Here is a 24367-nt window from a genome sequence, read left to right as displayed (position 1 = left end):
CCCCCCGCCCTAACAAAGGGGTCCCCCCGAAACTGTTACATCTGAATAGTCCAAACTGAGAAAACATCCCGGGGGGAACCACCAACCCTGCCCCGGACTCCGTTAAGCTAATGAAGCAGTCCCGTTACCGATAAAACCACAATGAACAACCCAAACAACAGTCTCAGCCTTGGCCCCGTCGATCGAATTCGCTGAGTCCCTCAGATGAATAAAGCACCATCATCAAAATGTCAAAAGATACACAGAAGTGGTCAGAACATAGTTCAGTAGATGGAAAAAGAACAGTAGATCCCAAAGTAAGCAGCTGGTACTGACGATGTCCCTTCCCGTCTCCGAAGCCAGGCATGATCACATCCGCCATCTTGGTATACCGACTGGGGAGGGGGTTCGACACAATCCAAAACAGTTCACAGTACCAATTAAAAGGTTCCAGGATAGGGACAGCAGTTGAATAGTCAGACAGCTGCAAAACCGGGGATTCCCAAAAATTAGTTAAGTCACCGATCACAGCCCATTCGAGTAGATCCACTTCTGTAGGGGCAGGCACAGCTTCCAGCACCGGGTCTAATTGCGCCACTGGGGCGTCGATCAAAAGGCAAGCCGGCTGCCGGGTCTCGGGCATCGAGTCAGGATCCGGTCTCAGTCCTTTAAGTCCATCTGCCGCCGACAACAGGCCGCAGGTCTGAGCTGCCACAGTCGCCTGAAGTGCCTCTAGGGCCGCCAGCACCTCCCGCAATGACGGGCCACTTTGGACCTGCTCCGCCCGGTTCCATATTTCCTCAGGCATAATGATCCCCACGGAGAGGTGCCTTCTCCGGGGTAAGATCAGCCAGAGCAGGACTGAGCCGTGAGGGACCAACCGTCAGCATGCATTAGTGCGCGATGAGACTCCAACCCAAGGTGCGCCGGCGATGCAAGTGCCGGGCCTCCGGGTCAGGGACCCCTGCAACACAGCACCGAGCGTCACTTGTCTCCTCACCTCCAACACAACACCAGGCTGCAGATGGTAGCAAAGCAATCCAAAAAGTTCGAAAGTTCCAGAGACCGGACCCTGCCGCCCTCAACAGTCTGCTGTTGTTCAACTCAGACCCGGCTAAGCCAGCACTCGAGACCCCGGCTTCCAGACTGGGTTAGGCCACAAATCGGTCATCGACGTTACTCAGCTCCACAATGTCAGAAAAACCCCGGGATCACACCATCGGAGTGCGGATTAGTTCACACACACTGATACGGGGCAGGAAATCAGGATAAGTGACAGGATCTTGGAGCGTAAGACGGAGGTCAGCGGAGCCGGGAGACTATGCGGCCATCTTGCTTGCTGTCGTAGCTCCTCCCCGTCAGTTACTTTCTTGACTGTCTGCACCCTCAGATGCAGAGCCCATCAACAATCTATTGATACTAGTGTGCAGATTTCTAAATTGGGACCTTTAGATTAGAAACTTTCAACTTTGTCAGGAGTCCTAGTGGAAAAAGAAATGGTGTTCACTCTGCTAGTAGAAATTTTAACCACCAAACTCGGGTGTAGGGTTCTGTGCCCAAAAAAACACAAAAGACAATCACACATCGCTGACCTGTGGCATTTGGGAACTGGACTGTTAACCTAATGGCAGGAACAGGGCTTGCACCAGGTGCCCATAAGGTGATCAGTCAGGGCCACATTAGATGGGAGTAAAGTTTCCACTAAAGATTTTCCAGGTTGTAAAACCAATGCAGCAGGTGTCATCACCATGGCAAAAGAGGCCCTATCTTCTGTTGGTGGATCAGTGGGAGAACACAACCCAGTATCTGGGGACGTGTCCAACCTACTGGTGTCTTGTAAAAGCAGATATACATTGTCAGCCTCAATGTTGGGGGAAATTCTCCCCACCTCACCATTGTCATCTCCAAAAGCTGGCTGACTCTGGTCAGAGTCTGACCTGTAACGAAAGTGGAGTGCTGGAGTGGGAGTCAAAGATTGAGGAATAGTTCTCTTTGAATCGGAATGAAGCGGGCTGGGTGCATCAGCATGGCCAGAGGTAGAGTCAGATGGATTTGGCTTGAGGTTGGATAGGACAATAGGGAAGTAGCCATCCTATATTGCTTGTGCTGATTTTACTCGGACCAACATTGATCTTAATGTTGAATTGGAGGTCGAATCTGGCATTGGAGTGGAACATGGTGAATTTTGGTAGCACAGACTATGCTGAGGGGAAGCATCAAGACTGGCAGCGTCTAGGGATCCTTGGGCCATCAGAGGGAGCCAGAAGAGTGTAGAAAATTCTTAACATGACCTCTATGAAGGCCTTATTCTGTTGCAACATATTAAACAGGGGTGCATCAGGATCAGTTGCAAAATTGGCTCTTCAGTAGGGGACCGAGAGCTGGACCACAAGGCACTCTGCTGTCCTCCTGACTTCTCAGGTTGAGAGTGACTGATCTGGTATAAATCCCACTTGGTCTTTTTGCATTTCTGCTTAGGCTCCCACTTACTGGAAGACTTGCACCTCAACAACAACCGGTCACTGGGTCATCCTCGAGAGTGGGTAAACGCCTGTGCCCTTGCATTTGAGTGAGATTACAGAGGCTTCTTCTAGTGTTCCAAGATATACAGCTTTGCATTCCTGAATCACCTAAGGGTTCATAAGGGCACACTCCTTGTATGACAGTGTTCTGTCGAACCCAAACACTACAGGCAGAACAAGTGGAGATCTGTCACCATCTGCTAGCGATTGTCCTTACAAGGCTTAAACCGTAGTTTCAGGAGGGGGACATAGCTTTTAGGCACTGGAAAAAAATATTTTTGAACAAAAAAAAAAACTCAAAGAAAAGGAAATACTTTGGAACATGCTCTGGAGCCATTTAGGGAGGCACAGAAAGAAGGGGATGTACGACAGCGAGAACGCTTCTATGTGGCTCCGTTCATCACTTCTGTGAAGGAATTAAGTTGGTGCTGAGCTGCAAGATGCCACCAACATGCATGCTGGAGCAATGCTGATTAAATGTTTCTGGCCCAGTCTGCCTCCTGGTGACATTCTGAATGGGAGGAATCTGTGGCTAGAGGTATCCATCAGAAGTATGAATTTTGGGCATGGTGTAATCCCAGAACAAGTCAAACCTCATAGGCAGAACACACAATGCATCTGTCTTTTCTGCTCTGTACAATGGATAGGTGTGCCCCTAGATTTAATAATCACTGTGTCGCTTCTATTCACACCGCCTGATTTTCCTCAACCACCTTGATGGAAATAAAGAATTTGGGAGTGATGACGGACTCTATAAATTCACTCATAAATCAGGTTTACAATGTAACCAAATATGCCTTCAACACTATAGTAGTACAATAAAATATTTGTCCTTACTTTGGTTTTCCATGCTAGTGACCAGGTCAATACAACACTGGGCTCTGCACAGGGATCATGAAATGCCTAATCTACAAACTTAAACTAATCCAGAATTCTGCTGGCAGATGCGGCAATGTCATGCCTGCTGTTAATCCCTGCTGTTTGCTATCAGTTATTAGAAGAATCGTTCAAAGCTCTCCACTTCACCCACTGGGCACATTCATAGCAGTGGCCTACAAACAAACCATACTCCTTATTCAGAAAGATGAATTGCATGTTAGGAATGGCACTAATGCTGATCACTCCCACTTCAAAACGAACATGTATAGGAAAGAGTTCCTTCTCTGTACAGACTTGCAAGACATGAAATACCTTACTCAATAAAATATGGAAATTCAGCAATCACCTTGAAGACAAGCAATAAAGACTGGGCTCTTCCCTAAAATATGGAGCACTAGATCATTTTCAATACAAACAAACGTTGGAATAGTGCATACTGCAATTGGTCTCTAGAGAGGTTAGCCCATTTACTCCTTAGTGGACTCTAGACAGGGCATCTACAGAAGCTTGGTAGGGCCTCCAATAGGATGGGTATAGTGGCTCCCAGCTAAGCTTTACATAGTTCTTTGTAGGTGGTTTGTATAGTCCAAGTAAAGGGTCAGTCCCTTTATTGATACCAAAGGGATTCCACTTACAGTAAGTAAAAAGTTTGTTTCGAATTAATTAAAACCATTACAAAAATTCATTAGAATGCACATTTCAACAGTAATAAAAAAAAAATTAAGACAAAAAAGAAATCTTAATTAAGAAAATACAGTAGGTATAAAATGAGAGCTTGAGAAGTGTCAATAATTCATTATTTTTCCAAACCGACATCTTTGTTGGAGCGCCACTGATTTAATTTTTTTTTACCAACATCCCGTTTAGTAGAGGAAGTCTTGGATCAAAGCATGCAAGGACTGCTTGTCTCTGTGTGCGTATTCTGTATTAGTTAAAGGTTGTTTTTAAGAGAGCTACTCTTTCCTCTTTTAGCTTAGAACAGGAGCATAGCAAATGTTCAATGTCTTCTTTCCCTGCACCGCATAACCTACATAGTGTACTGCAGTTCCTTCTCAGCCATGGTTGTAGATGGGGTATGGTGGTAGAATTCCTAGCCTGTGTTTTAGGAAAGCTTATTTTGATTTCCTGCAATACCCCAGTCCAAAATAAGCCTGTAACCCTGGTGATTTATAGGTGCTCAAAAGCATCCAGGTGTGGCACCTATGGGCAAAGGCAGCTTTGTCCTCTATAAAAGAGAGTCTCTTTATGCCCTTGTTTACTGCATGCTTAAATTGTATGTGCGGTAGTGAAATTTCCCATAGTTGTTTTAGTCCTGTTATAGCCAGTAACTCCTCTAAATATTTGTTTGCCGGTACGATGGAGCTGCTATACAACTCTTGCAAAGCTGGTGGTTCAGTGTGTTCTCAGGTGAATTCTTTATTTTGTACCAACACTTAATATACGATCCTCGCCATGCTAGAAGTTGTTTTGTTAGTCCAAATTCTAACCGGATCTGGGCTTGTGAGGTATAGGATGCTAAGTTTAAGAGGACTCTATACGCTTTTGAATTGATAGTGTCCAGTAATTTCGCATCTGTGTCCCTTAGTGCTTCGCTGCCGTAGGTAATAATGACTGAATTTTAACTTGGGCAACACAAAGCAATGGCAGAAAGGTGGGACCGGTCAGTTTGTTTTTAAGTTGTCTAAGTGTCGCAATCAGCATGCCTTTCCTCTTTGTGGCCTCAAGGTGATTTGAAAAACGGCCTCCCTTGTCAACTATAACGCCAAGATATTTATATTCGGAGCAGTTAGTTTGCCTTTGTTCCAAGGAACCAAGAATGGGACTTTTTATTCCCGGTTATTGACAGTACTTTAGTTTTGTCAAAGTTTACTTCGTGAAGGTTCTCTTTAGCGTATCCATGCAGTGTGTTGAAGAGATGCTGTAGTCCTATTTTGGTATGACTAACCAGGGCCACATCGTCTGCATAGGATATGCTGGGCAAGGCTTGACCCCACTTACTGGAAAGATTCAAAGTGTATAAGTCTTGTGCACCCACTAACACTCCTCAAAGATGGTTTGTATCTTTGAAAGATGCCGCCCCATGGACATTAAGTATTGTCAATGCACAATGTCGGTTTTAAATCTCACCTCAATTTAGCATGTTTCAGTGCTCTGACGTTTCGAAGCATCATGCTTCTAGTATGTCTTCAAACATTACGCACTTCACCCAACTGTTCTCCTAAAGGTCTAACTACAACCAGCTATGATGCACTCTGAGGTCTTCTAGGAGCCAAATGTACTTGACAACCCAGAAAGTGATTTGGACTGCAGAGAGGAGAGTAGGAAATAGCTGTAGAACTTCCAATACACTACAATGTGGTCAGTTTTAAAATGGATCAAAGTCAGAAGTAGGGAAGGCAAGAACAAATATTTTGAGGGCCACCACAAGGGTCAAAGAGAGACCAGAAACTCACTGTAATTCACCCTTCACGTCCTACCTTCCCACTAAACTCTTGTCAAGTGCCCTGATCCCAGAAAAGCAGATTTTAATTCTACATTCAATACAGTCTCAGTGAAGTTGGGAAAAGGATAAGAGGCATGATGCCCAAAGCTGTAATTCTCAGGAGCGGAGGGGATTTGGGGTGGTATGTAACAAGAAACCTACAAAACCATCTTGCTCATCATGGTTAAAATTAGATTAGAAGGCTGTTGACTGCCAAGCTGTCATGTCGCTCTTGGAGATTATAGGCAGTTGACTGAACACCCAAGTAGAACACCGAAGACCACATGGTTGACGGTGGTTCAGGGTGAAAAGAGCCACATATTTTTATTTTTTTTAGCCCAGTAACATTTTCAGAAGTATGCTGCCAAAAGGAACATGTTTGCCCATCTCACATCATGGGCATTTCAATGCCGGCTGCAGCAGAGCATTTATGATTACACGTTTTATAAAGTGCATAGCTACTCCTCGAAAGCACATTGCATTGTAGCAAGAGCTCAAACTTTAACAGCAATATTAACACAAATTATTGTTAGTCTTCAGTGGCGTTTAAGTGATCCCAGGGAAGAATTAATAGTACAAAGGCTGAAAGGACTTTATGAAAATATTGCAAATCTTTGCTACAATGTCAAGAATGCAAAAAAACGCGCATTTTGCGAGATGTAACCTTGCATTGGAAAAAGGTAGTAGCGTCCAATCCAGTCACTGGAACCGATGGCTGGCACACCAGCAGCTGCTGGAAGAGGTTGCTTTGCTACAGACGTGGATGGAAAAACACCTACAGCAACTGCTATACAAACAGATCTGGATAAACAGGACACCTTGGTATGCACAGAATGCATACTTCTAGGGCAGGAATATTATACATCTTAGTTTTCATGGTCTAAACAGAACAGTGACATCGAAACCATTGAAATAAAACAAACTAAAAGCTGGGTTTCGAATTACAACTCGGGGTTTAAGACTTAATTCCTTAAGATTTACAGTAAACCATTGTTGCAAAAAGGAGCAACTATTTAGAGCACACTCGTGCTTATTTTCTTCATAAACCAGCAGCAGAAATGCTCTGAATTCTAAGACTTGCATCCTTTTCTGCTAAACACACACAACGGAAACGAGAAGTGGTTTCCTTACTGTGTCAGCTATGGTTTGACCTATAAAAAATATTGCTTCTGCTAAGCAGCCATGTTATAAGTATCTTATCTAGCTGCACAACTGACACTGGAAATATCCCGTGAGTCTTTAGGTTTTTTTTTTTATCTTTTGAGACTCCATTCTTAAGCCTTTCCTTGGCACTTCCCAACAACAGGGATGGTGTATATTATGTGGGAATAAAAATGAAAGTAAGTAGGGCAGTGGTTCTCAATCTGTGGTCAGAGGAACCCTGTGGGTCAGCTTCAATTTTTCAAAATTAAATGTAACTTTTTTTTTTAAATTAAAACTATACAAAAGACTATACAAACAGGGAACCAAAACTGAAAATGTGAAAACCTTTTCTGTATAATTTTGAATTAAACAAAATATTTAAGCATTTGTTTCGTGTAAACTCGTTCTTCTATTTCTGTGTAGTGTTTGGAGGTTCAAATCAAAGAAACTGCTTAGGCCATTGGTCTCCGACTTCCAATAATGACTCTTTAGGAGAGGGGGGCGCTAGATGCCAGGAATGATTTAGTGGGGATCCATAGAAGTCAAAAGATTAAGAACAGCTGGCGTGAGACTTTCGAAAACGGTTACAATAGCCATTGAGAAGGCAATAGATTAAGTGATCCAATGTGAGACGCCTAATTTGCCACCTTGTATTGAAAACATGGTATTATCTTAGCTCTGCAATGATATTTCTGCTTTTCTCCTCCAATTATGTGCCATTTGGTCAAACTGTGCCCCATAAAAGCGGTTATGTAGTTAGGATTGTCTTTAGTGCTTACCTAAAAGCTCAAGGATGACGGATTGTTACCATAAATTTCAAGTTGCCTTTCTGCATAAGCAAAAGTATAGTTGCACACCTCATCTTCAATGTGATAAACACGAAGTCCCACTGTAAGCTTCAGTCATGGTAAAATAACTTGTACACAAATCAACCGTTATATCTGTTTTTTCATGTTAATGTGTACTGGAGGAGTAGTACATCCCTCTTATGTAACTGAAGATAAGTACAGTGATTTCCTCTTGTATTAGAACCTAGCCAAGAGGTTCCTGGACAACTGAATGAATGATTATTTTCATACATTTTCAAGTCGCCATACAAAGCGATCTGGCTACCGCACCTTCAAGATCAGATATCTAGGGTAGGGTGAAAACTGGTCATTCTATTGCGGAAGCAAGGGTCTCTCCTGAAATGGACAGAAAATCCTGCTCTTTGATGTCATCCAAATTTGCCTGGTCCATGTGGGAGAAATGTGGTCCAACTCAAAAAGAAGCTGACACATTGCATTCTGATCTACTCTTTTACCTAATACATCAGTCTGCGGTAGCTGGTGCTGTGGAGATAAAGAAACCATGCTTTGGGAAACTGTCCATTTCTAATGCAACCAGAGTCTATGCGAGAACTGCTCTATGAGTGGGAAACCTCTTGGAGCCATAGCTGGTGGTGTGGAGATGAAGAAACCATGCTTTGGGAAACTCTCCATTCCAAATGCAACCAGAGTCTATGCAAGAACTGCTCTACGAGTGGGAAACCTCTTCTTGCCTCTTTAAGCCTATGCTATACAGTTATAGTAAAACTCCTCCAATGACAGGCGATACTATCTTCCAAAGAGTGTTTAGCATGTCCAGTGATTCACTGATTATATGGGATGGACAGTCTCTTGAAGTTCATGTTTTTCTGAAATGGTCGTGTTTGTGTAAATTCGGGTTTCATTTAGTTGTTTAGGTTCAAGAGTGACTTTTTCCTAATCACTGGTACCTCAAAACCCTTGTCATTATAGCCGGACTGCAAGAGTGGTCACCAGAAGAAAAAATGAAAAACATGAAATAATTTCGCTTGGTCAAAGCCAAACCAGGAGAAAAATGTACAAAGGTCCGACATGGGTGCTTTCTCCTATTTTTTCTTCACTTTGTATATTTTCTTTATGCTTAAATAGGCCAGTATTGAAGGTCTGCGTTTTGGAAATTCTTCAGAAATCGCCCTTTCAGTTCAGAGGAGAGGTTGAGTTAATTACACTCAATTTCCCAGAGTACGGAGAGTATGCCTTTAGCAAGCAGAGTCTTAGCCATTTCACCATGCTGCAGACACTGTGCTGGGCATAGGTAACATACCTCCTAGGGGTTTGTGGAGGCCTGCTGCCAACTCTGGTACCGGAGTAAGCGAAACTGAAAGACCTATGAGGGACGCTTGAATGAGGAGTTCCCTAGTGCTTTCTGTATACTTCTGTAAGAAGCACACTCCGATTATGAACACAAAACTATACAGCTTAAAGAAGACGCAAAGGTCTTAGGCAAATTAATAAGCGAAGAGATCACTTTTGGATTATCAACTCTCAATAAATCCAGTTTTATTGTCAGCTAGGCTCCATTGCATAATGGTGCTGTGATACAGCTCAAATCCATCATGGTAACCTGAATAATGGACTATATGGCTGATTTTAATGAAGAAGATGCAAATGGAGTAACTGGCGAGAGGGTGGAGCATGCACAGTAAGTTTTATTCTATAACTTGGGCAAAGTCTGCTGAAACTTTCACTTGGTAGTGATAATCTTACTCATCTAAACAACAGAGGAGCTAGACAAAAACACATTTATGTAAGAATGAGAGCATAAGAAATGCGTTACTTACCTGTAACTGCAGTTATCCAGCATTGGTATCTTTCATAGATTCACATGCCTAATCATTCCCCGTCGTCGGGGTGGGATTCCCCGGTATATAAAAATAGTAATGTCATAAAGACATATATACACTAATAGGCCGGAGGCCTCACATTAGTAACTTATCTGAGTCCTTTTGTAAAAAAGGACCAAACTTTGAACAGGAGCCAATCAGCTACTACCACCCTCTAGAACCTTCCTGGAAGGAGCCCTAGTCCCTCAGATTTTCGTAAGCACAGTGCTAAGTAGTACCTACTGAGAGAACCAAGGTGAGCCCTTCCAGGGGAGGCGGGTGGGTTGCATGTTAATCTACGAAAGATACCAATACTGGATAACTGCAGTTACAGGCAAGTAACGCATTTCTTATCCAGTATTATGGGTATCTTTCATAGATTCACATGCCTGAATCAGAGTAGCAAGTAGTAGGCAGCACATTTCGCATAATATAGCATGTAAGAGCAACAGAATAAACTGCAAACAGTAGCAGGATAAGAAATGTGCAATTAGGAAATAGGAAAGGTGGGATTAAAGGAAGAAGGCTCACCTCTAATGAAATAGATGACGGAGCACCGCCTGTCCCACTGCTGCATCCTTCATAAGTTCCGAATCCAAGCAGTAGTGCTTGGTGAACGTATGTGGTGTCTTCCATGTCGCCCCTCTGCAAATGTCGACAATGGGCACCCCAGAAAAGAGCGCCATGGAGGTGGAAACCGCTCTAGTGGAATGAGCCTGAACTTTGGCGGGCAGAGGATGTCCCGCCTGTTGGTGGCAGAAGGCCATGGCCGCAGAGATCCACCTTGAAATGCTCTTTGTCAATGGTAGGCCCTTCCTGGGCCTGCTGAAGGTAATAAATAATTGGTTGGACATGCAAAATTGTTCTGTTCTATGAATGTAGAATTTCAGACATCTTTTCAGATCTAAGGAATGTAGAGATCTCTCCGCTGATGAAGATGGATTAGGGAAGAAAGATCTCAGGACAATAGGTTCGTTTAGATGAAAAGCAGACTGAACCTTTGGAATGAATTTGGGGTTAGTCCGTAGAATGACTCTGTCCGGTTTAAACTGAAGGAACGGGTCCTGAATACAGAAAGCCTGCAGCTCACTCATCCTCCTTACTGACGTGAGAGCCAGCAAGAGAGCTGTTTTCCATGACAAGTATTTGAGATCTGCTTTATGCATTGGCTCAAAGGGGTGTTTCATCAACTGCGCCAGGACAATATTGAGCTGCCATGTAGGTGGTAAAGGTCTCACTGGAGGATAAGCCCTGAATAAGCCTTTCAGAAACTGCTTGACCAGTCCATTGGACATTAGGGAAACACCAGACGAAGAGCGTCTGAACCGAGATATGGCTGCCAGGTGGACTTTGATTGAAGCATGAGCCAATCCCGAGTTGGCCAGGTGAAGCAGGTAGGGCAGAAGTTGTGCCGGAGATTACGAGAACGGGTGCAGTTTGTTAGCTTTACACCATAAACAGAACCTCTTCCACTTAAGAGAATATGTCTTATTGGTACTGTCAGACCGGGCCCTGGCTAAGACGACCCTGCAGTCCTGAGGAATATATATCTAAGTCCTGGAATTCTCTGATCTCAGGAGCCAAGCCGATAATCTGAGGGATGTCAGATCTGGATGCTGGACTTGCCCCTGGTTCATAGTGAGGAGATGCGGGTAAGGCCTGAAAGGAATCGGAGGCTCCAGCGATAGAAGGTGGAGTTCTGTAAACAAGTGTTGGCATGGCCACGCTGGGGCGACTAGGATCAGTGTGCAATGCTCTGCTTTCAGTTTCCAAAGGACACTGGGGATCAGGGGAAATGGAGGAAAAGCGTAAGCAAAGCCGTTGTACCATGCGATCGAAAATGCATCCCCTAGAAGCCAGCTTGCATAATGTTGGCATTTTGCGTTGATCTCCGTCGCAAATAGATCCAGGTGAGGTCTGCCCCATCAAGAGAATACTGCATCGAGAGCATGTTGGTCGAGCTCCCACTCGTGGCAAATGGAGCGTTGCCTGCTTAGTGAGTCCGCCAGGTTGTTGTCTGCTCCTGGAACGTACTCCGCCCTCAGCGAAATGTTGTGTTGGAGTAGCCACTTCCAAATTCGCTGTGATTCTTTAGACAACGTCATGGATCGAGTTCCCCCTTGCTTGTTTAAATAGTGCATTGTGGTGGTGTTGTCCGTCCTCACAAGCACTGGGGAGTTCCTGATTCTGGGCAGGAAAGCTCGAAGAGCCAGGTATACTGCCCTCAACTCTAACAGGTTGATGTGGAGCAGTTTTCTGCTGGCGACCACTGACCGTGTATCTGAAGTTCCTGCAGGAACGCACCCCATCCTTCCAATGAATCATCGGTTATCACGTGTGGGGAGATTGGAAGGCCCTGGTTCAGGTTTTTTGATTGAAGCCACCAGTGCAGGGCCTTCACCATGAACGGAGTGATCCTGATTAGATCGTCGAAGGATCCTGTACACTGGATCCACTGAGATGATAACACCTCCTGTAAGGGACGCATACGGAGGCGGCAGTGTGGTATTAGGAGGATGTAGGAGGACATCATTCCTAGCAGTGACTTGAAGTCGCACCTTGATGGTCGTTTTGACCTGAATGTGGGCTGCCAGTGACCTCGGTTTGAACTGACGCTCCTGTGATGAACAATTGTTATTTATCTGTAAACAGGTGGTTCTCCAGTATTGGTGTCTTTCATAGATTCACATGCTTGAATATTCCCCGTCGTCGAAGTGGGAGTCCCATGGTAAATAAAATAGCAATAATGCTAATAAATATATATATGTAATATCATAATACATAATAAAACAGAAAATATATACTGAAAAACCTCAAGAAAGGTTCCTACATAGGAATGCATTAGAGAGAAAAAACTCATTTGCAACATATCAGTGTCATTATGTTAGTCCAAACTGCAGCCAATCAGGCTCAAGCACCCTCTAGAACCTTCTCCTCAGAAGCTCAAGCCCTCAGATTTTCGTAGCACAAGTAATAAGAGCGTATGAGGAGAAAAGAGCCTCTGAGGGGAGGAGGGAGGGTCGCATGTGAATCTATGAAAGACACCAATACTGGAGAACCACCTGTTTACAGGTAAGTAACAATTGTTCTTCTCCAGTATTAGGGGTGTCTTTCATAGATTCACATGCTTGAATAGAATAGATAGCAGTAACCTTCTTAGAAACTGAGATTGCAATAATTCTTAACACTTGAAAAGAACAACATATAGCTTAAAAGCAAAGGCAATCTCAAAGAAATGGAGGAGGGAACAGAGGCTCACCTTATTTGAAAAGATGACGAAGCACTGCTTGCCCAACTGCGGTATCCGCTTCGTTGACAGCTTCCAAACAATAATGTCTGGTAAAGGTGTGCCTGCTGGACCATGTCGCTGCCCGACAAATCTGGTGTAGAGGCACCCCCGCAAACAACGCTGTGGATGATGCCATCGCTCTTGTTGAATGTGCCTTCACTGGACTCGGTAAAGGCCTGCCAGCTTGCTGGTGACAAAAGGATATGGCTGAAGAGAGCCATCGTGCAACTGTTTGTTTAGTCACTGAATGCCCTTTTCGCAGCAGTCCATATGCTATAAATAGCTGATCGGATTTACGGAAAGGGGCTGTTCTTGAAATGTAGAATTTTAGACAACGTTTGATGTCTAAAGAATGTAGTCGTTGTTCTGCTGGAGATTTAGGATCCGGGAAAAAAGTCTTTAAGAAGACAGATTCGTTCAAATGGAAGTCAGTAGGTACTTTTGGCAGAAAAGTAGGATTGGTACGAAGTGACACTCCATCGGGTTTAAACTGTAAATTCGGAGGCTTGATGGTAAAAGCGTGAAGGCCACTTACACGACGAGACGATGTTAAAGCCAAAAGTAAAGCAACCTTCCAGGTAAGAAACTTGATTTGTGCTCGGTGTATCGGCTCAAATGGAGGCTTCATAAGTTGTGACAATACCATTTTGAGGTGCCATGCCGGAGGAGGGCGCCTTAACGGAGGAAACTTCCTGAAAAGACCTTTAAAGAACTGTCGGATGATTCTGGATGAACAGAGAGACGTAGAGCCATCATGGCGGTAGCGTGAAATAGCTGCCAGAAAGACTCTCAAAGTGGCATGTGAGAGACCAGACTGAGCGAGGCTCAGAAAGAACTGCAAAAGTTGCTCCAGAGTGGAATCAATTGGATGAATATTGGATGCAGCGCACCAATGACAGAAACGCTTCCACTTTAACTTATATGTTTTGATTGTTGATGGAGCTCTAGCAGACGCTAGAATGTCTCTACATTCTTGGGGCATAGTTAAGGAGGCAAATTCAACGTACTCAGGTTCCATGCCGACAATTGAAGCGTCGACGGGTCTGGATGGCAAATTTGACCGCCGTCCATCGTCAGGAGGTCCGAACGTGGATGCAGATGAATGGGCTTGCATTGTAACATTAGAAGGAGGTCCGAAAACCAAGCCTGCCTGGGCCAACGTGGGGCGATTAGAATCAAGCGGCAGGGTTGCCTGCGCATCTTCCACAACGTTCTTGGCACCAACGGGATCGGTGGAAACGCATAAGCAAACAGTCCGCTCCAATCCATGAGTAGGGCATTGCCGCTGGATTCTGGATGAGGATGCCAACTTGCGAAAGTCTGGCACTTCCGATTCACTGGGGTTGCAAAGAGGTCTATCTTGGGATGACCCCATCGGCGGAACACCTGGTCTAGAGTTGGTTGATGCAACTCCCATTCGTGAGTGGAGGACGCAGACCTGCTCAGGGAATCTGCCAGTATGTTGGATGCTCCCGGCAGATGGACTGCCGTCAAAGAAATGTTGTGACGAAGTGCCCATTCCCAAATTCTTTGAGCTAGACGAGACAGAGGCTGAGATCTCGTGCCGCCCTGTTTGTTCATGTAGTGCATGCTGGTGGTGTTGTCTGTTTGAACCAGCACCGATTCCCCTTGCACCACGGGCAAGAATGCTTTGAGCGCCAGGAAGATTGCCATCAACTCCAGTCGGTTGATATGCCAGGCTCGCTGAATCGCTGTCCATTTTCCCTTGATGGAAAGGTCCAGGAGATGAGCACCCCATCCTTCCATGGACGCATCCGTGGTCAATGTCAGATCCGGAGGCTGGGCAAGGAAAGAAACCCCTTCGTCCAGATTGGTTTGTTGTTCCCACCAGAGCAGACTGGTCTTCATGCGGGGTGTGACTGTCACCTGGTCGTTGAACGACCCTGACACTTGTCGCCATTGCAGGTCCAATTCCTCCTGTACAGGACGGGTACGTAACCTGCAATTTGGGATCAGTGCGATACAAGATGATGCCATCCCCAGAAACGACTTTAACATCCGCACAGAAACTGACCGCTTTGACTTGATGATTGAGACCAGATGAACTATCTTCTGTCGCCGTTCGATGGAGACGAACGCTTTTGACACGTCTGTGTCTAGGATTGCTCTGAGGAAGTTCCTTTTCCGTAGAGGTGTGAAGTGTGACTTTCCCACATTGATGGTCAACCCTAGAGACTTGAACAGGTTTTGGCACAAACGTGTGTCGTGAGCCAACTGTAGCGAGGATTGGGATTTTAGAAGACAATCGTCCAGGTAAGGAAATATCTGAACTCCCTGAAGACGCAGATGAGCCATGACCGGAGCCAGAACCTTCGTGAAAACACGAGGAGCTGATCGGAGGCCAAAAGGTAGGACTTTGAACTGATAGTGAACGTGACCCACCTTGAACCTCAAGTATTGCCGATGTCGATGGATAATTGGCACATGAAAATAGGCGTCTTGCAGGTCTATTGTCGTCAAGAAATCTCCGCTGCAGAGAAGTCGCAAAACTTCCGATAACGTCAACATGCGCAAAGATTGTTGCTTTAGGAATAGATTGAGAGCTCTCAAGTCCATAATGGGACGCCACTCCTTTCTCTTCTTTAGAATGAGGAAAAATCTTGAATAGAAACCTTTCCCTCGCTGAGATACAGGAACCACTTAGACTGCACCCTTTGTTAACAAAAGAAGAACTTGATGTTGCAGTTCCTCTAGATGGGGAGGTGGCAGGCCCGAAGGCGGAGAATGAGGAGGAATCTCTGTGAACTCCAAGGCGTGACCCTTGCGCACAATGTCCAAAACCCATTGGTCTGATGTTATTAGAGACCACTGGGAGTAAAACTGCGAGATTCGCCCTCCAATATTTTGCTGAACTCGAAAGTCATTGACGTTTGTTGTTGTTGTTGGATCCTCTATAATTAGACTTTCCTCTATAGGACTTGGGAGTGTTGTTGATGAGAAGATTGCTGATATGAGTAACGTTGGTTTCCCTGATTGTACTGGCGGTACTGTGATTGTCCTCCTCGTGAAAAATTGGACGAGGTGCCCCGTCCACGCGCCCCACGAAAAGGCTGCTTTTTGAACTGTAAGGACCCAAGCGACTTTGCCGTGTCGGTATCTTTCTTTATGGTCTCTAATGAGTCATCGATGGGAGAACCAAACAAAGATTCTCCATCATACGGCATGTCAAGTATTTTTGACTGGACCTCTTGCCTGAACGACGTGGATTTCAGCCATCCCTGGCGTCGGAGCGCCGCAGCACTGGCAAGAATACGGAAGGCAGTACTTGCCACGTCCACAGCACAGTCAATCATTTCATCCGAAGCTCTTTGCCCATCCTGAAGGATTTGGAGTGCTTCCGCTCTAGATGTTTCCGGAAGTTGCGCAATCAGCGCGGAAATGTCTGACCACATTTGCCGGTTGAAACGACCTAAAATGGCCAGAGCATTTGCGGCACGGGCTGAAGTAGACGCCATGGACGAGAACTTCTTTCCAATTGCATCTAAACGTCGACCCTCTCTATCAGGAGGGGAAGTGATAGGAGCTGCCGGGTTGCGCGCACGACGTTGCGCTGCCTGAGTCACTACGGAGTCTGGCTTAGGATGCGAGAGTAAACATGCAGGTGAGCCCTTTGGGGCCTTATATTTCTTTTCCAATCTAGGTATTTGAGCAGGCAAGGAGTTAGGAGCCTGCATGATCTTTAGCCCCTCCTTCCAAACAAACTCGATGATTGGTATGGTATGGACTTGCTTATAAGGCTGGTTCTTAAAATCATAAAGGAAACAGTCTTCCTCTCGCTGCACCCTAGGTAACTTGAAGCGGTCTGCCGCTTTATCCATCAATTTATGGAAGCTAGCGATGTCAACCGGAGGTGAATCACTGGAATCGCCCTGTTGCGGCGAGGGTGTCTGTATTCGATAGTCATCGAATTCCGCCATATATGGATCTTGTTCATCATCTGTATCCTGATTAACCTCACCTTCCTCTCTTTCCGGCTCCGATTCATCATTCACATCTTGTTGTGAATTAGTGGGGAGAGCTGTACGTGGATCTTCTGATGGAGCAGCTTGCCTAGGAGGAGTTTGCTGAGGCTGAAAAGACATTGCGGCGTCAGAGGTAACATGTCCTGGAGTACCCTGGGGAGTAGGCGGAAATCTTCTATTATAATCATCCAACATATGTTGGAGGTTGGAAAATAGCGATACTGGAAAAGTCGCCATAGGAACCTGCACATATTGCTCCTCGTGCTGGTCTACAGTCTCATCCTCATCCTCTTCAGAACTAGTGTCCTGACATTTGATTATTAAATCCGATGGACTCTGAGCATCACCATAAACAGTTTCATCCGGAACGGATTCAGTTTCATGGTCCGATACGAATAATGGAGAAGGTGGCTGTAGAGTAGGAGTTTGCAGTTGGAGAGCAGAATCCTCCACATTGCTGACAGAAGACTCCGTAACGACTGCAGGGACTGAAGTGTCCAAGGGCACCAAGGGCATATTGGCGAAGGACAGAGAACTTGAAGTGGATTTAGCGTCCTGTGGCTGTGCTCCTGACGGTAATGGTAAAGCCGTCGTCGACACAGCCGTTGACGTAGACCTTTGCGTTGACGACGATTTTGAAACAGTCGTCGGAGACTGTGATGTCTTGGGTGTATTCGTCGACATTGAAGGCTTTGATACTACCGTCGACGTTGTTTTCGTCGAGGGGATCGTCGTCGAATCCTTGGATGAAAACTTCGCTGAGCTGGTGGACGTGGTCCTTGACGTCGACGGTGTTTTCGTCGTCGACGAGGTAGTCGACGGGGTCTTCGACGTCGACGGTGTCTTCGTTGACGGAGTCTGACGTCGACAGGAGCTTAGCCGTCGACGGGAGCTTAGCAGTCGACGGGATCTTCGACGATGACTTCTTCGTCGACGTTGGCTTCTTCGTCGACGATATAATAGGGACAGTCGACGAGACTGAAGAGGTAGAGGCTTTCGTAGTTGTGAAAGCCGTCGACGAGAACCTCGCCGACGCCGACGTCGTGACAGTAGTCGTCGACGAAGCCACAGCAGCCAATCTCGTCGATGGAATGGTGGTCGACGAGCCCGTCGACGACCGCGCTGTCATAAGTGTAACAACACTTATAGAGGCTGGAAAAGACGCCTGAGAGCCAGGTCTCGTGGGCGTAGACACAGCAGTTATAGTAGCAGTAGGTGTTACTGGAGCTACAGTCAAGGCCAGCTTTTTCTTCTTTAGAAAAGGAGATGGTAACTCCTGAACACTGCCACGCTTGGAAGCCACAGAAGGACCTGACTGGGAACTTTCTGCGTCTGATAAAACTGCGTCTTTATCTTGAAGGCGCTTCAGCCATAAAAAGAGACGACCTTCCCTGTCTCTGAGGGTTTTAGGGGGGAAAGTTCTACAGAACTTACAGTCAGCCACCTTGTGTTCTGGATATAAGCAGTAAATACACTTTTGGTGGGGGTCCTTCTCAAACAAACGCAGTTTCCCACAGGAAGAGCAAGGTCTAAATAAAGACTTCTTACTTGACATCTTGAGAAAACACTGAGTAGAAGAGTAGATATGAAGAAAAAACTGAGCAGAGCTCAGGGAGACTCCCTTCACACGACGTGCGGTAGAAAATCTGAGGGCTTGAGCTTCTGAGGAGAAGGTTCTAGAGGGTGCTTGAGCCTGATTGGCTGCAGTTTGGACTAACATAATGACACTGATATGTTGCAAATGAGTTTTTTCTCTCTAATGCATTCCTATGTAGGAACCTTTATTGAGGTTTTTCAGTATATATTTTATCTGTTTTATTATGTATTATGATATTACATATATATATTTATTAGCATTATTGCTATTTTATTTACCGTGGAATTCCCACTTCGACGACGGGGAATATTCAAGCATGTGAATCTATGAAAGACACCCCTAATACTGGAGAAGGAAAGGCCTTCTCCTGATGTGTGTCTAGAATTGCTCCCAGGAAAGTGAGGCGTTGAGAGGGCTGCAGTACTGACTTTTCCTGGTTGAGTGTAAGTCCTAGACTCTTGAAGAGCTGAAGACTGGCGTTGGAAGATCTGTTCACGCCTTCTAGAGTGGGAGACTTGATGAGCCAGTCGTCCAAGTAGGGGAATACCTGGTGATGGTGTTGGCGAAGGTAAGCTGCCACTGGTGATAGGCATTTTATAAAAATGCGTGGCGCTGACTTCAGGCCGAATGGCAACACTCTGAACTAGTAATGTCTTCCCGCCACAGTGAACCTTAGGTATTAGCGGTGACTTTTGTGGATGAGTATGTGAAAATAGGCGTCCTGGAGGTCTGAGGACACCATGAAATCCTTGGAATTGAGTAGCTGTAACACCTCCTGAATGGATACCATACGGAACAGTTGTTTTTTTAGGTATCTGTTGAGGTTCCTTAGATCCAGTATAGGTCTCCATTTCTTCTCCTTTTTTCGTATCACGAAGAACCGTGAATAGAATCCTTTCCCCCTCTGACCTCTGGGAACTCTTTCTACGGCTCTTTTCTGAAGCATTAGTGAGAGTTCCACTTGAAGGAGATGAAGATTCTTGTGTTGCATGGGACATGGGGGGTTCGAAGGAGGAGTGTCCACGAACTCCAGAGTATGGCCGAACCGAACCAGCTGGAGAACACAACGATCCGTCGTTATTCTTTGCCAATTGCGGAGGAAGTTGGAAATTTTCCCTCCAACTACGTAACGTGGAGAAGTGGAGGCCTGTTGGAGAAAGAAGTCATTGCCTTCTGGCGGAATCTTTCTTTCCTCCTCTTCCTCGAAAGGAAGACTTATTGTACGAAGACTGGCCTTGTTGCTGCCTCTGTTGGTATTGAGGCTTGTATTGCTGGGACGAGCCGTAGGTGGATTTGTATCCCTGATAGCCACCTCTTGTCTGCTGGCCTCTTCCTCTGGAGCCCCGAAAGGAAGTATTCTTGTACTAGAGGGTACCCAGGGCTTTTGCGGTCTCGGTATCCTTCTTGATACCCTGCAGCATCTCATCAATATGCTTCCCAAAGAGAAGCTCTCCGTCGAACGGCATGTCCAGTACCTTGGCTTGGACTTCCGGCCGGAAAGATGTAACTTTCAGTCAGCCTTGGCGCCCAAGGACCGCTGCCCCCGCCAGCTGGCGAAATCCTGTAGAGGCGATATCCATCGCCACGTCAATAATCTCCGAGGCGGACCGCTCTCCCTCGAGGAGGATCTTCTTTACCTCTTCTTTCTGCTCCTCTGGCAGTGTGCCTAGGTATGGGGCAACATCTGCCCACATCTGGCGATTGTAACGCCCCAAGAGCGCAAGCAAGTTTGCCACCCTGACATTAATGGCCGACATCGACGAGAACCTCTTCCCGATGTTATCCAGTTTACGGCCTTCCTTATCCGCAGGCGCAGTCAGTGCAGCAGCTGGGTTGTTGGATTTCCACTGCGCGGCCTGTGTAATCACGAAGTCCGGTTTAGTAAGGCATGCCAGAGCCGTGCCAGGGGTCTTATACTTCTCATCAAGCCTCGTCGGCACTGGAAGTGGAGATGAGGGATTTTGCATTATCTTTACCCCCTGGTCCCAGATGTGTTCAATAATAGGGATTAACCGAACTGTCTTCTTGAATGGCTCCTTAAAGTCATAAAGGAAGCAGTCCTGAGGTTACGTGGTCATCTCTACTTTGAACCTTGCTGCTGCTCGCTCTATAACATTATGAAACCCCCGATATCTTCTGGAGGTGAATCCGCCTGTGCCTGGTCTGGGGATGCCGGATGTGAAATGATATAATCATTCCACTCATCATCCTGTATTTCTCCCTCTTCTTGTTGACCTTCCTCGTCTTCTTCCACTGCTTCCTCTCCTTCTGAAGATTGTTGAGGAGGCAAAGATACAGGATCCGGATTAATGACCAGCGGAGGTGGTCTAGGGCGAGGAGGAGGAGCTGGTGTCATGAGTTGTGGTGACACTACTGAAGGTGGCGGAGTAGGCGGAAACCGCTGTTTGTAGTCCGCTATGAGGAATTGGAGGTCCGTGACAATTGAGGCCGGGAGGCACACCATAGGTTGTGAAGGAGGAGGCGATTGATATTTCTCCTGGTATGGGACTACTGCCTGACCCGTATCTTCGTAATCCAAACTCTCATGGACCTTGACATTTAGCTGTGATGGACTTGTTGCAGTGTGGAACATTGCGCCATCATCAGAGATCTCAGTCTCCAGTAAGTGGACCGGTGGCAGTGGCTGGACTCTGCTAGGAGACATAGCCTCTGGCGTCAGCGTACGCGTTGACATCCTGAAGTGTGTATATGTATACTTCAGCTTAGGAGAGCCTTCCGTTGACGGTGGGATGCTGACAGCCCCAGCAGACCTCTCGGTCGTCTTCACAGACGACGTCGACTGTAGCGTTTTCGACTGTGGTTTCTTCGTCGCCGGCAGTGTCTACGTTGAAGTTGCCGTCGACGGATTAGTCGACGATCTCATCGTCGACGCTGGTGTCGACGTCGATGGCTTAGTCGATGGCTTCGTCGTCGATGACATTGTCGACGAGGTGGTCGCCGATGACGATGGTTTCGACTTTGTCGACGAAGCTGTCGTCGACGGAGGCGTCGTCGACGCTCTTGACAGGAATAATAGATGTTCTAGACCTATCCGACGACGACGTTGAAGTAGATGTCGTCATGGTGGTGAAGGCCGATGCTGTCGACGTAGAGATGGTTACTGTCGACGCTGTCAAAGGCATGGCAGAAGACACCAGCACAGGCTTCTTGAAGGTGGCTTCCTGAAGAGGAGTCTTAACTGCCATGGCTTTTGGACGACCCTCTGAAGACTTTGGCGTCTTCTTTTGAGGTGGCATATTAGACGGACCTGGAGATGTCGGTCCTGGCCTTTTGGAAGAGGAGTGTGAGCTCCTGAAGGAACACTCGCTCTCATCTGAAGAGACTGTTTGATCCCTGTCCTTCAGTCTCTGAAGCCACTGAAGCAGGCGTCCCTCGGTCTTTTAGAGTCTTGACAGAGAAAGTGCGGCAGACCTTACAATCCTAGGCAGAATGGTTAGGGTAGAGACAGTAGAGGCAGTCTTCATGTTTGTCATCTACATGCAGTCTCAGCTTACTACATGAGGCACAAGGTCTAAAGAGCCCTTTTTTAGGAGTGGTAGACATAGTAGACTCTAGCACTCCTCCACAAGATTAAATATGAAGAGAAAAATATGGAATTAATCTAGAAGTACTAGAAACCTGAGCAGAGCTCAGTGGAGACTCCCTTAGCACGATGTGCGGTAGAAAATCTGAGGGACTAGGGCTCCTTCCAGGAAGGTTCTAGAGAGTGGTAGTAGCTGATTGGCTCCTGGCCAAAGCTTAGTCCTTTTTTACAAAAGGACTCAGATAGGTTACTAATGTGAGGCCTCCGGCCTATTAGTGTATATATGTCTTTATGACATTACTATTTTTATATACCGGGGACTCCCACCAAGACGACGAAGAATGATTCGGGCATGTGAATCTATGAAAGATACCCATAATACTGGATAATTAAGTATTACTTTTCTACAATTTCCAGTGTCAGCAAAATCTAATGTCTGCACACGGTCTACATAATTTATCAACCTGTGCCCCCTAGAAACAGAGGAACATCTCGTCTCTAGATTTTTTTTAATGACTATTGCAACACATTAAGGTCACCAGTACAGTCAGACCTAAGGGAAAACACTTAGAAATAATTGTGAATCTTTACACTACAGAGCATAGGTAATCTGTAAATATATCACCTTTTAGTGTTTTCGAGTGACATTGTTAAGGGGCAAAACTCGGACGAGACTGGGCTAATATAGTTAATTTGTAAACCACAGCTAATCAAAGGAATACTGTTCTGTAGCTACCACATACACATTCCCAATAACCAACATTCAGCTCAGGTCTTGCTGAGCAAGATGCCTGTGTGAGGTACCTTGCATTAAAGAGACCACACTAAAGGAAGTGGATCCACCTAAACGCTCAAAGGATTATCCATATTCCGATATATCCACATCTTTGAGGACTGAAATTTCTAAGGAAACAAGGCCTCTATGCCACAGAGAAATATGCAAAATACGGATAGAGGTCTTCTTTACGGCTGACTTGGTTGCTTTAAGGGAGTATCAGGGGCTGGGAAGGAAACTTTGGCTTATTTGTGTTCCTCCAGAAAGTAAACGGATAGACCTCACGTTTCCACCAGAGAACTTTCAGATGAGTTGTTGGTTGTGTTGAAAAGGACTTCTTAAAATGTCATGGTATCTTGGTGCAGTTTTGCTCGTCATGTGAAGATATTGGATAGTATTTTCATTACAAACTTTTATTGGACACCACTCCATGATGAATTATGTCTCAATGTACAGACTCAACTCTCATATCCCCATTGGGCAGTTTCATGCCTTGCTAGAAAGTTTGTTTCTATCTACCACTAGGTTCCCCATACATTTTCATTTTATATCGCTTCAAATAGCACGTCACCATTGCCAGAATTAACAGTAGTCATTTTATCGACATTGGGTGCATGCTAGGTTGGAGCTGCCTTGTTGAAATTTGGACCTGTGACCAAGTTGTACACTCCTTTCTGTAGAGGATGCGCACACCCCATCGAATAGCTGTTGAACCATGACAGTGTATTACTTGAGTGAGATAGGACCCTTAGTAGTGTCGTTCACAGAGAGTCATGGGTACTGATGGCAACCAGACATACCAGAAGCAACACTGCACACTCTGGCTTGTCTTACTCCACTAAAATGTGATCCAGGAAGAATCTAATCAATGGCCACAAACAAAAAAAAAGCATAAATGTGTAGCGTTCTGCGTTCCTCGTCACAAGGACACAGACAAAGGAGCAGATGCAGCAGCACTGTGTGGGGTGATCACGGACGCCTGCTTTCAAGGTTAGATGTATTTTTGGGAACAGAGCCTTTAGCAAAAAACCATTTTCTTCTCCAGAAAGTTGTACTATCAGTAACTCTTTTTAAAGGTTATAAAGCGGTTCAAAGAACATGCCTAGACGTAAAAGCCCACTTCTTCATTTTAAGCCAATATTATAAGGAGGCCATTTTCAAAACGAAAATAGATTACATCAATTATAGAAAGGAGAAATAGTGCATTAGCACAAGAGAGTCCAAAATAGGTTAGAAACTAACAAAATCATGGCAAAAGCATGAGAAAACCTAAAAGGTGATTCTTTGTCCCAGAAGATGTAGGAGGGATAAAAGAATGGAGGGGACAATGTCACGTGAGTGGGTGTATGCCGGTTATCGAGTTCATTAAACTAGGAACTCTAAAATATCATCCCTTTCCCTTGCCACAGGGGACACATTTACTCAGTGAAGGGGATGGATACCTTGTCACCTCCATGGCACAGTCTGTCCCACTGATATGCTTATGATATGTGTATCTCAAAGGAA

At 45.6% G+C, this 24367-nt stretch overlaps 1 protein-coding gene across 6 annotated transcripts in view; it reads right to left on the bottom strand.

Moving 5' to 3' along the window:
• The window catches only part of SEMA4D (semaphorin 4D), a 1027601-nt gene that overhangs the window by 402180 nt on the left and 601054 nt on the right, over positions 1–24367 (bottom strand). The gene's annotated exons all lie outside the window — the stretch shown is intronic.

The sequence above is a fragment of the Lissotriton vulgaris genome, chromosome 3_1, assembly GCF_964263255.1.
Source record: "Lissotriton vulgaris chromosome 3_1, aLisVul1.2, whole genome shotgun sequence".
NCBI lineage: Eukaryota > Metazoa > Chordata > Amphibia > Caudata > Salamandridae > Lissotriton > Lissotriton vulgaris.
This window is presented reverse-complemented; position numbering and strand designations above follow the sequence as displayed.